Here is a 13085-nt window from a genome sequence, read left to right as displayed (position 1 = left end):
TTTTTCCTTGTCTCAGTGTTTTGAAGGTGGGATTATATTTCTTCAGTAGATTTTTTAAAAATCACCTGGGGAATAAATGCCTTTGGGAGGTGAGATATTATATCTGGTTCTGTTACTTTAATAGAGTAACTGATAACTCCCTAAGAGGTTGATGATCAATCAAGAGAGAAGCAAGTGGAATATGTGCAAAATATTTTAAGAAACAAGTTTTGGGGCAAAACAAAGACAAAAGGAATCTAGCAATCCAAGCAACATAAATAAAAGTTTTTAAAAGTGGATTACTGGGGTGCCTGGGTGGCTCAGTCAGTTAAGCGGCCGACTTCGGCTCAGGTCATGATCTCGCGGTCCGTGAGTTCGAGCCCCGCGTCAGGCTCTGTGCTGACAGCTCAGAGCCTGGAGCCTGTTTCAGATTCTGTGTCTCCCTCTCTCTGACCCTCCCCTGTTCATGCTCTGTCTCTCTCTGTCTCAAAAATAAACGTTGAAAAAAGTTTAAAAAAATGGAATACTATTTTATTGACATTGATGGGTGTGTCCTTAATGGATGACACAACTCTAGCATGTTTGAATTGTTTTATACATTTTCTGTTGAGTGTCAATTGCTAAGGAAGCCCTGTAAAACGAATTTATTGACATACAGATATGCTAAATGGTAATAGACTCTAACTTTTGCAGAAGTGTTGATGCCTTTTGGCTACTTTAATGATATATCATTCACTTTAGAGAATAACAGAGATAATTGCCAGATTAATTCCTAGATAAAGCAGACTACACAGTAGTGATGGCTTACACTATATGATCTCATTCTTTTTTTTTTTTTTTTTTTTGGCATTACTCGAGATCCTATAACGTAGTGATGTATAAAAATCAGACATCTGGCACAAATGAAGATGCATTTGGGAGCCACTAAAGGAGGTTTTCTTATGTACTTATTTGCTTATATTTCAGCCTAATATATTCACATACTTGACATCAGCAATAAGAAAGTTTTAAAGAAAATCAGCTGATGTTTATGCTTCCAACAGGGAACTAAAATTGGGATTTTTGCATATGGGCAAAATTATATTTTGGAAAGAAATGTAATTGACACAAATGAATAAATAGTAATACGTAAACATAAATGTAACATTTTAATATTCTAGTTTTAAAAAATCAGCGCCATACTGATTTTGTCAGACGCGTATTGCCATGTATCTGCCATTACAGAATCATACAAAATAGTTTCACTCCTTGAAAATCCCTGGTGTTCTACGTATTCATTCCCACCCCTACAACTTCTGACGATCATGGCCTTTTTTTGCTGTTTTTCTTTTTTCAGAATGTTATGTAGTTGGAATCATATAGTATGTAGCCTTTTCAGACTGGCTTCTTTCACTAAGCAACATGCATTTAAGGCTCCCATGTCTTTTCTTGGCTGAATAACATTCCATTGTATGGGATATATCACAACTCGTTTATTGATTTATCTATTGAAGGACATCTTGCTTACTTTCAAGTTTTGACAATTATGAGTAAAGCTGCTATAAACATTTGTGTGTAGAGTTTTGTGTGGATATAAGTTTTCAGTTCTTTGGGTTAATACCTAGGAGCGTGATTGCTGGGTCATTGAAATATTTTTAAGTAAACTTAATTGTAACAATGTCTCTGGTTCATAGGAATATCCACACCTTTAGATAATAGCAAGAGAGACAAATTTCATTTCCTGGATTCATACAGTTGAATTCTGGATAAATAAATAGACACTTTTTGATTCCTCCTGCATAGTATACATAGGCATGAAAGGCTGTTCAAATTCTTGCTTTTGCTGTTGTTTTTTTTTGTTGTTGAGATTTCAAGGTGAGATAAACATAATTTGATAAGAGCATTACAATTAATAGTCGAGGATGGGTCATCTTTAAATTTTTTTTAATGTTTATTTATTTTTGAGAGAGACAGAGCATGAGTGGGGGAGGGACAGAGAGAGAGAAGGAGATACAGAATCCTAAGCAGGCTCCAGGATCTGAGCTGTCAGCACAGAGCCCGACGCGGGGCTTGAACCCATGAGCTGTGAGATCATGACCTGAACTGAAGTTGGACACTTAACCTAATGAGCCACGCAGGCGCCCTGAGGATGGCTTAAATACTTTTTGATGTCGTCTTAAAAACGGTGGAGAACAGGGGCGCCTGGGTGGCGCAGTCGGTTAAGCGTCGGACTTCAGCCGGGTCACAATCTCGCGGTCCGTGAGTTCGAGCCCCGCATCAGGCTCTGGGCTGATGGCTCAGAGCCTGGAGCCTGTTTCCAATTCTGTGTCTCCCTCTCTCTCTGCCCCTCCCCCGTTCATGCTCTGTCTCTCTCTGTCCCAAAAATAAATAAACGTAGAAAAAAAAATTTAAAAAAAACAGTGGAGAACATAGCACATAGTAAGATGACTACTACAATATAGACAGGAGATTGGAGTGTCTCACTAGGTTACTGAAGGCTTATTTCCTTTTTTTTTAATGTTTTTATTTATTTTTGAGAGAGACAGAGCGTGAGTGGGGAAGGGGCAGAGGGAGAGGGAGACACAGAATCCGAAGCAGGCTTCAGGCTCTGAGCTATCTGTACAGAGCTCGATGTGGGGCTCGAACCCATGAAATGTGAGATCATGACCTGACCTGAAGTTGGAAGTTTAACCGACTGAACCACCCAGGTGCCCCAAGATTTATTTCTAAGTTAATTATAATGTAATTCAGTTCTGTGCTAGGTTTCATTCAAAACCTTTGTTTAGACGTTCATCTTTCCACTCCCATAAACAACGAAGGAATTTTTAAGCTAAGACAGATAACACAAATATTCAAGATGGACTAGTCATTGAGGTATCACAACTATATAAATGATAATAATAGTAATTATCATAATGCTTAACATTTAGTGAACACTTACTATGTATAGGTATTTTTTAAGATTAGAGCAAAACCAGGTTTTGTGGGACCTGTCAACAACTTTATTTTACAAATAAGGAAATCGAAGAAGAGGGAGAGAAAGAAGTCGAGTAACTCTTGTTCGTGTTGTGAGTGGCAAACTCTTGGTTTCAATTCCAGAGGCTTCACTCAAAATCTCAAAACTCCACTATTTCACCTGTTGAACTGAGTATTAAATTGTGTACAGGAAGAGTTAAGTATACTTTTTGAATCAATGAAGAGGGTGCCATAGGATTCAAACTTAGAGACGACTTATAAGTGGGGTGAAGGAGATCCATTAAAAATGATGAGTACATTTGTTGAGGGACAGAAAGGTAAGAATCATGGATGAAACATAGAATATTAAACTTGATTATGAATCTCTCAAGAGAATCGTGTCTTTAGATTTTTTTTTCCTGGAGTATTAAGTTTTTGAGTTCAGAATATGAAATCTAACCTGAAGAGTCAGAATACTGTAGTGGGAAATGTAACTGAATGTCGGCATGCCTGATTTTTAGTAATAATTTTGCCATTGCAGATGTCAGGAAAATTATTCTATCCAAGGATTCTCATAAATCTAGAATTAATATTTGAAGACTTCAAAACTTGAAAAAATTTTTTTCACATAAAGTAAAGCTATGTTTGGTATAAAAAGGACCCATCACGGGGTAAAAAATTATTTCATCTTCCTAATATTTTCTAGTACTACCCATGAAACATCAACCCTCAAATTTCCCAAGCACAAAACATTGAGTTACTCTGATCCTTATTCCGTTCTATGTACCTCTCATTGAAACTGTCACTGATCTCTCAGGTCTACCTCCTTCTCTCTATTTTTGACCACCTCTGTTTTGGTTTCGTAAAGTTTCTCGACTAGATGACTTCAATAATTATTTAGCTTCTGGGTCAAGTTTTTCAGTCCTTTCTTTAATAAACATTGATTGTATTGCATATCTAGCAGGTGCCAGGTGCTAAGTGTGGACATGAGAAGACAACATGGAATAAAGTGGGTCCTGGGCCTGGAGGATCCCACCAGTACTGAGAGACCCAAAAGAGTGAGCCAGAACATTATTACTGAGGAAGTAAATAATTGTATTGGGTATTGAAGGGTGAGTAGGAATTTTCTGAGTGAACAGGACATTCGAAGCAGAGGAGGTAGCACTTGCAGTGACTTGGAAGCATGAAAGCTTATTATCACCTCGTGGAAGGATGAGTTTAGTGTGATTGAAGTTTTGGGGTTTAGAGGAGGAGGAATACACAGGGAATGGTGAGAGATGAAGTTATAGAAATGAATTGGGGCAGGTGTTGTGGTTCTTTTATGCTTTTTTGTATTTGTTCTATAGGCAGTAGGAGGCTGTGAAAGGTATTCAGAAGATGAGGGGCCACGGGGGGCAGTGCCATGTGCAGATCCTACTGAGGAAAATAAATTGGTGGTGATGCAGAGGTTGAATTCCCATAAGGTGCCTGTTTGGAAGGTTGTTGCTGTTATTCAGAGGAGGGAGAATGAACATTCAGGGCAGTGGCTGTGGGAAAGAGAAGGAGGTCTGGATCTGAGGAAGAATCATTGGATTTGGTGGTATATTGGATTTGGAAAGTTGAGTAAGAGCGAGCCTCACAGTTGGAGACTGGGTGAAGATGATGTCTGATGCCATTAAACGTGGTGGGGAATATCAAAGAGGGCCTGAGGAATCGTGACCTATATTTTATGTATGTGATACTTGAATTATTCAGTAGGAGGTTGGAATCTAGGATGGGTGTCCATGAAGGTTTGAGAGTCATCAGCATATTTGTCAGTGAGTCTTAACCTTGTCTGTGTGTTGGAATGGGGGGTGTGTATCATGGTCACCCGAGGGGATTTAAAAAAGTACATCCCTACTTGAGATACTTAAACCTTTCCCTCTTCACATCCTCCACAGCCCTGTTAAGAATCATAGCTATCAGAGAAGCCAGAAGGGCAGAAGAAGAGTAATTCAGAACCCTGAAGAACACCAGGGTAAGTGGAGGAGGAGAAGGAAGGAGAGATGGAGGTGGAGAAAGTGGAGGAGGAGAAGGAGGAAGAGGAGGAGGAGGAAGAGGAGGAGGAAGCAGTAGGTGCATCAGAATGTGAAAACTGAGTCACCAGAGAGGTGGAAAGAGAATCAGAAAGAGTATCCTGAAAGCTAAAGTAAAGAACATTTCAAAGAAATCAGTAGTGTCATATGCTCTTCCAATCCATCCATAAACAGATGCCTGAAAAATATTTCTTTTACATTTCACGCCATATGCATCTGTCACCCACAAGTTAAAATTTCTTGGCCTGGTGTTTAAAACTTCCACTTTTAAGTTGTACTTCCTATCTATGCTGTCCTTTTCCAACTTACCTATGAGTATAGTGGGATGGAAGACGACCAGACTGTCTGGCTTTGAATCTCACCTCATCCACTTATTAATAAGTGTCAAGTTCTACTTAACCATGGCTTAGTATCTTGTGTTTGGGATTAATAAAAGAATCAAACTCATAGGGATGCTGTGAAGGTTACATGAGTTAATGTGAGTAATATGTCTGACTCAGCTATTTTCATGTGTTGAAACTAAGAACATTGGTAATACAGTATTGCCCTAAGTTCTCTTAGTATGTTAGCATTTCAATAGCAACCTAATATCCTTAATATCTCCATCATTCAAGTGGGTAAGAGAATATAAGGGCTATTCTGGAGTAAAGAAATTATTCTGCCTCCTAAGAAAATCACAGAAGTGTCAGTCGTAGATATTGATACCTACAATCAGGATGAATGATGCTGGTCTTACTAAGCTTAAATGGAGACTCCAAACAAACAAAAATGAGTTTTTTTGGGGGGTGGAAACTGCCTGAGACTTTGGGAACCACTGATCTAACCTAATCTCTCAGTATGGTCCTTTGCTTCTGGTCAAACATGCTAGTTCTTCCTAATCACAGGACTTTTCTACTCATTCTCCTGTATCTCTTCTTGATGTTATTCTTACCTGAAATAGCTTTGCAATAGGCTATCAACCTAAGTCCCAACCTAGGCAAGTGGTTTTCACCCTTGGTTGCACATTAGAGTCATCTGGAGAATAATAATAAAAAAAAATTCCATGGCTAGGTCACACTGCAGACTAATTAAATCAGAATCTCTGGAAATGGAACTGAAGTATCAGTGCTTTTCAAAACTGCCTGGGTGATTTTACAGAGCAGCCAAGGTTAAGACCATTGCACTAATCTAGTTAACCTATGCTTGGAGAGTCTCTTTGATTAAAGTAACATAAAGCACTTTAGCACCTTAATCTTAGTATGAATTACATTATTCTACACTTGCTGGTGTGTTGCTTAGGGGGGAAAAAGGTCATTTTTATGTCACTGTATACTTATATACATATATAAGTATATACATATATATACATATATATATGTCACCAGAATACTTCTCTCGCGGCACTAGCCAGTGCAGGAAGTACTATGCATCTATGAGGCACTCTACATATGTCTGCTGGCTGACAACTGCATTGGTTAGTACCAAACAGTCAGACATAAAACATCTTGTTTACATGCACCAATGGGCTTGGACTAATGCCACACCAGAATGTTCACAAAAGGACCTCAAAAGATGAAATGTCACCACAACATGTGTCTGACTCAATGACATGCCTTAGTGTTACATTAAACAAATCCCTTTTTGTTGCTTCTTTCATTGAAACCCACGAAGATTCTGAGGTTAGTCTGTGTGACTTTCTGTTGAGGAGGGGGAGTTTTACTTCTTTACGTTAAAAAAAAAATTAAGTGTAACATATGCATATAAAAATACACAGATTTTAAGTATAGAGCTTGACGAATTATTCAAAGTATACAAACTTTGTAGCCACTGTCCCAGTCAAGAAATAGAATATTACTAGTAACCCAGAAGCCCCCCTTGTTCCTCCCTGCAATCATTCATTATCTTTTGCCTCCCCTCCAGCAATAGAGTATTCAGCTTTTTTCTTTTAGTGGCCAGATCCGCCCAAACTTCTTTTTCAATGAGGTGTATTTTGCTTGCCCATTAGGAGAAACCTTTTACAATCTGGCCAAAGCCAGCAGCCCTTTTCTATGGTTATTTTCCCCATCTGTTTAGCATTCACATCCACATTGTATTGTTGCCTCATCTAATCAAGCCAGGGAATGTCTCAAGAGTATGTGTTCCATAAACGACTTAATTTTCATTTCACTCACTTCCAGGGGCTTAATGAGAAACCACCAAATCTTCTTTGGCTAGAAGTCTCTCTCAGGGCCCATGTTTCTCAAAAGAGCCACACCATGCACATGAGCTGATGTCAATTTTTAAAAATAATTTCCTCTAATTTTTAAAATTTAGATCAGAGTTCCTATCATATTTGCAGTTGTAGTAATGCACTTTATTATTTATTTTCCTTTAGGTTTATGCTCTAAACATCATACCATGTTGCATATGCTTGTTGTAAGTAGAAGAGTTAAAAATAATAAGAGAATAGATCCAATTTGCATGTTAATGCAGAGCAAATATGTCTCGCTGCCATCCCAAGGATATATGTCATGATATCTCCCTGGACTCAGACTGGCCATTGTTTTCTCTTACTGGGACGATCTGTTACAGAATGGATCTAGGCTGCCTTACTAGGAGGACTCAGCTTTATTTTCACTCTTTGTCTTTCTCATAGGATGCTATGGATACTGAATCCTTGTTTTAAAAAAAAAGTCTTTTAAGGGGCGCCTGGGTGGCGCAGTCGGTTAAGCGTCCGACTTCAGCCAGGTCACGATCTCACGGTCCGTGGGTTTGAGCCCCGCGTCGGGCTCTGGGCTGATGGCCCAGAGCCTGGAGCCTGTTTCTGATTCTGTGTCTCCCTCTCTCTCTGCCCCTCCCCCGTTCATGCTCTGTCTCGCTCTGTCCCAAAAATAAATAAAAAACGTTTAAAAAAAAAAAAAGTCTTTTAAAAGTTTTTGATAATGCCAAAGACATTGGTCTTGGGAGAAATTGTTAAAATAATTTTCAAAGGTATTTGGAGACTTTAATTAAGGCAAGTAATATAGATTCCATAATTATATTTATGACAACTTTGAACCCCTATAATAAATTAGAAAAAAACTCTAAACCTATTTTGAGAACTCTAGGCACACTTTGGAATATTGATTGTCTGCCTTGTGAGTAGATTGTTCTGAGCACTCTTATTTAAAATGTACTCAATACCATGTTTCTATATCCATTATAGAATATGGGACCGGAGGAAATGCACAGCTTTCCTCTATCCAGGATCAATCTTTTTATTATCTGGAGGGCTTATTATGGTTTTTGAAAAGTGCAGGATTGCTGTTAGTGTAAAATGTACTTTGTGGTCACTTAGGAACAATCTCAAAAGGAACAGTGGATAAGTTTGGGTCATTGTTGAAGGGGGAGATCATGTTTTCCATTCTCTCACCCCAACTGAGTTCTAATCCAAACAAATCGAACTGCATAAGATAACGCCTGCCAATAGAAAGGTCAGGATGATAGCATCTCCAAACTTGATTCTGATCAGCCACTGTGCATAATACAGTGCTAGTTCTTAGTTTCTTTAGGTTGTAAAGCCAAGAAAGTGATATTTATGGGACTGTGAAGTATAGCTGTCATTATATGAGTGTAATGAAGTCAGTGTTGGATGAAAAACCAGGAATTTCCCTAAATAGAAGCAGTGGTTATGGCAGTGGCTCTCTAGTCTATATCTCTTCCCTTCTACAGCAGCACTTTCGAGTAGATCGTTTCGCATGGATGGAAATACTCTTTATCTGTGCTGCCCAGTGTAGTAGCTACTAGTCACATGTGGGTGCTGAGTGCTTCAAATGTGGCCAGTGGAATTGAGGAAATTAATTTTTAATTTTATTTAATCATAACTAATTTAAATTTAAATAGCCACATGTGGCTGGTAACTACTGTACCGGACAGCACCATTTAGATTATGCATTTGTGTAAACGAAGAAGTTTTCAAAATGTAGAGTAATGAACCATATTGACTTGCATGTTTACGTTGGAGAGGTAGATTCTTTTGTATTCGCACATCAAAATAACATAATTTGACCTAATTCGTGCTTCACTTTAAGAGATAAAATTCTTGCTAAGCAACATATTTTGGGGGACGGGGCTTAAAGCAACAGGTACTTATTGTCTCATAGTTCTGGAGGCTAGGAGTCCAAAGTCAACGTGGCAACAGAGTTGGTTCCTCCTAGAGGCACTGAGGGAGAATCTGTTCTGTGCCTCTCTCTCCCATTTATTGATGGTGATGGTAATGCTAGGCATTACTTGGCTTAAACAACATAGTATTTGAAAACCACTATAATGTGGGCATTTCTTAAAGAAGAATGCCTGTTGACCTGAAAGTAAGGAGATGCAGAATGGGCATTTCTGTTTTTTAGGAATGGGTGTATTTAGCACACAATAGACAAGAAAACTAGCTTCTGACTATTAAATATACATTATAACATAACTTTTCTCTTGGTAAGTTTACTTCTTGAATTCTAAAGTCCCTTCTCGTAGAATCCCATTCTCATTGTTCTTTGGCTGACAGCAAAATATTTGGCTTCTCCTACTCCTTAACAATTAAAAAAATTTTTTTTATGTTTATTTTTGAAAGAGAGAGAGAGTGCACACACATAAGTGGGGGAGGGGCAGAGAGAGACACACACACAGAATCTGAAGCAGGCTCCAGGCTCTATGCTGTCAGCACAGAGCCCGACGCGGGACTTGAACTCATGAACTGTGAGATCATGACCTGAGCCAAAGTCAGACACCCAGGTGCCCCTCCGTAAAAATTTTAATACCGTCTTCTCCTTAGCCAACTTCATATGGCCTTTACCAAGTGTCAATATATCCCATATTTACTAAAATAACTCTACTACCATTCAAAACTAGAATAAGAAATTATGTTGGATTTAGTCTGCTTCCAGCTTCCTGACCAGACTTCTAGTTTTGAGTTTTTCATATGCCAGTGTGTGTTGAGACAAGACAATTGAATGTAGCAGTCAACTAGAGAACTGGTGTCTGTACTCTTAGAAGATTACTTTGCATTTGATCAATGAAATTATTTCATTTTAGGACTTATACAGGTAAAAAAAGTACAATCTGAGACCCATTCTGACTATGTGCCAACAGTTGGGAATTGCCACACACTCTTTCAAGCTTTCATCATTGAGGGGGAAGAAAAGCACTAGAAGTCAATGACAAGGATCCAACTACAGAGGAGGTAAAAACTGAGAGAGTGCTAGAACTACATTGTGCAGCATTAAAGTTCAAGTCAAAGAAATTTGTTTTGGCCAAATGATAGGTTTCCATGTAGGTATCCACAGAGATATCTCTGTACAGAGGCAACTGATGATGAGTGGAAATTTGTGGTGGTTGTAGTGACACATTCCTGGATTAGAATTCTGGTTCTGCCACTCATAGCTATGTGACTTCAGGCAAATTTCCAAAGCCAATTGGGCCTCAGTTTCTTCATTTGAAAAACTAGGGTAAAAATGCTCCCTTTGTAGGGTGAATAGGATAATTTTTTTATCTGGGACTAGTTCTTTGTTATAGTATAATTAACATACAGTGTTATATTAGTTTCAAGTGTGCAGTATAATGATTCAACAATTCTATACATCACTCTGTGCTCATCACAACAGGTATACTCTCAATCCCCTTCACCTGTTTCACCCATTCCCCACCCCCACTTCCTTTTTGGCAACCGCCAGTTTATTCTCTGTATTTAAGAGTTGGGGGGTTTTTTTGTCTCCTTTTTTTTTGTTCACTTGTTTTATTTCTTAAATTCCACATATGAATGAAATAAACTAGGATAATGTTTATCATGTGCATGGGACTTGGTTGGCACTCAATAAATGGTAGTTATTATTAGTCCTGCCAAACTAGGGCTGTATTATAATAAGTGCTACCTCTGTCACTTTCTTGTTTTTCCTTTTTGTTTTACCTTACAGGAACCTAGTGTTCTCCAGGATGGGCAAGGAATATCCTTTTAATATTAGTGTTGTAAAAACATGTGTTTCAGTAGTTTCTAGTAGACCCTGCCTATTTTCTTTCAAATCAGATCAATTCCATGGTCTCTCTTCCAAACACAAACTTTAGCAAAAATATAATTAATTCATTTTCAGCAAAACCTTTTTCTGGGAATTCTATTAAGGAAAATAATTGATTTTCTTTGTAAGGAAGACTAAAATATCCTTGTAAGTTCCTTGAGGGTAGGAAGGTGATCATATTCTGAATGTTTCTTTGTCTTCTGTATCTAGCAGCCACCTTGTAAATGCTTGATTAATTGGATCCGACTGACATGTTTATATAAACTTTTTGCTGTAATTGAACTGGTAAATTTGTGAAAATCAATGTGGTAACAAATAGCCTCTTATTTCTATGTTGCATTGCATGTGTTGTATAATTTTGCCAAAAATATAAAATTATATACATGTACATTCTTTTTTTTCTACAAATTCTTTTTAATGTATCAGTAACATGGAATTTTAAATGTATAGATACACTGGTAGTCTGGTATCATCAGCAGAAAGTGAAGGACAAATACTATATGTATAATTAAATAATTTCAGAAATTAGTTTCCTCCCTTATTTTAGGTATATAATGATAAGGGCATTGATATTGGTCAGATTCCAATTCAGTGGCTCTGGTAAAGCACCAGTGCTGTCAAGCCTTGACTGATGGTTTTGTAATGGTGTCTTATTGATCCAATGTTAGTGAACTGCCATGTTTGTGACAGCACAACTAATGCGTATTCGAGTCCTTATTAATGACAAAGCTATTCAGCTCCTGATTGTGGTATGCATAGTGCATGTGCAAGGAAGAAAGCTATCAGCCAGGCCACAGTGGAACAATATCTTGACTTTAATTAAAATAAAAATGTATGGGCAAAGAACTTGAATAGATATTTTTCTAAAGAAGACATACAGATGGCCAAAGTGGACATTAGTGGATGAATGGATAAAGAAGATGTGAGATATATATACATACATACGTACATACACACGCATTATATTATTCAGCCATAAAAAATTATGAAATGTTGCCATTTGCAACAACATGGATGGACCGAAAGGGTATTGTGCTAAGTGAAATAAGTCAGAGAAAGACAAATACCATATGATTTCACTTATATGGGGAATCTATAAAACAAAACAAACAAACAAAACAAACTAAAACAGAAACAGATTCATAGATACAGGAAACAAGACTCTTGGTTACTAGAGTGGGGAAGAGGTAGGGGACAGGATAAATAGTTGAAGGGGATTGAGAGTTACAACTTCCAGTTATAAAATAAGTCATGGGGACATGAAAAGATGCTCAGTATCACTGATCATCAGAAAAACAAATCAAAACTATGATGAGATTATCACCTCACACCTGTCAGAATCAACAATAGAAGGAACAACAGGTGTTGGCAAGGATGTGGAGAAAGGGGAACACTGTTTCACTGTTGGTGGAAATGCAAACTGGTGCAGCTACTCTGGAAAAGCCACTCTGGAATGGAAGTTCTTCAAAAAGTTAAAAATAGAACCACCCTATTAGCCAGCAATTGCACTACTAGGTATTTACCCAAAGAATACAAAAATACTAAATCAAAGGGATACATGCACTCTGATGTTTATAGAAGCATTATCTACAATAGCCAAATTATAGAAACAGTGCAAGTGTCCACTGATTGATGAATGGATAAAGAAGATATGGTATATATACACAGTGGGACATTATTCAGCCATAAAAAGAATAAAATCTTGCCATTTACAATGACATGGAGAGAGCTAGAGAGTATATGGCTAAGTGAAATAAGTCAGAGAAAGACAAATACCATATGATTTCACTCATGTGGAATTTAAGAAACAAAACAAATGAGCAAAGGGGAAAAGAAGAGAGAGACGCAAACCAAGAAACAGACTCTTAACTATAGAGAACAAACTGATGATTACCAAAGGGGAGGTGGGTGGGAGGATGGGTTAAATAGATGATGGGGATTAAGGAATGCACTTGTTGTGATGAGCACAAGGTGATGTATGGAAGTATTAAGTTACTATATTGTACACCTGAAACTAATATTACACTGTATGTTAACTAACTGGAATTAAAATAAAAAACTTTTCAAAACACAAAAAATAAATAAAAGCACGTTCTATGAAAAATGGTATTATATAGTTGAA

The 13085-nt window shown here is 37.7% G+C and overlaps 1 long non-coding RNA gene across 1 annotated transcript in view; it reads left to right on the top strand.

Moving 5' to 3' along the window:
• The first annotated feature begins 3782 nt into the window (after nt 1-3782).
• Nucleotides 3783-13085, top strand: part of LOC124508917 (uncharacterized) — a 156359-nt gene continuing 147056 nt past the window's right edge. Inside the window, exons 1-3 of the long non-coding RNA XR_006961335.1 lie at nt 3783-4025; nt 4833-4909; nt 9987-10134. This is a non-coding gene — a long non-coding RNA (uncharacterized LOC124508917). The remainder of the gene's footprint in view (nt 4026-4832; nt 4910-9986; nt 10135-13085) is intronic.

Source organism: Lynx rufus, unplaced genomic scaffold (genome assembly GCF_022079265.1).
Source record: "Lynx rufus isolate CCGP_SWC_20201006 ecotype Redwood Valley unplaced genomic scaffold, mLynRuf1.p SCAF_13, whole genome shotgun sequence".
NCBI classification, from domain to species: Eukaryota; Metazoa; Chordata; class Mammalia; order Carnivora; family Felidae; genus Lynx; species Lynx rufus.
Note: the sequence above shows the minus strand (reverse complement) of the source record. Positions and strands in the feature narration are given on the sequence as shown.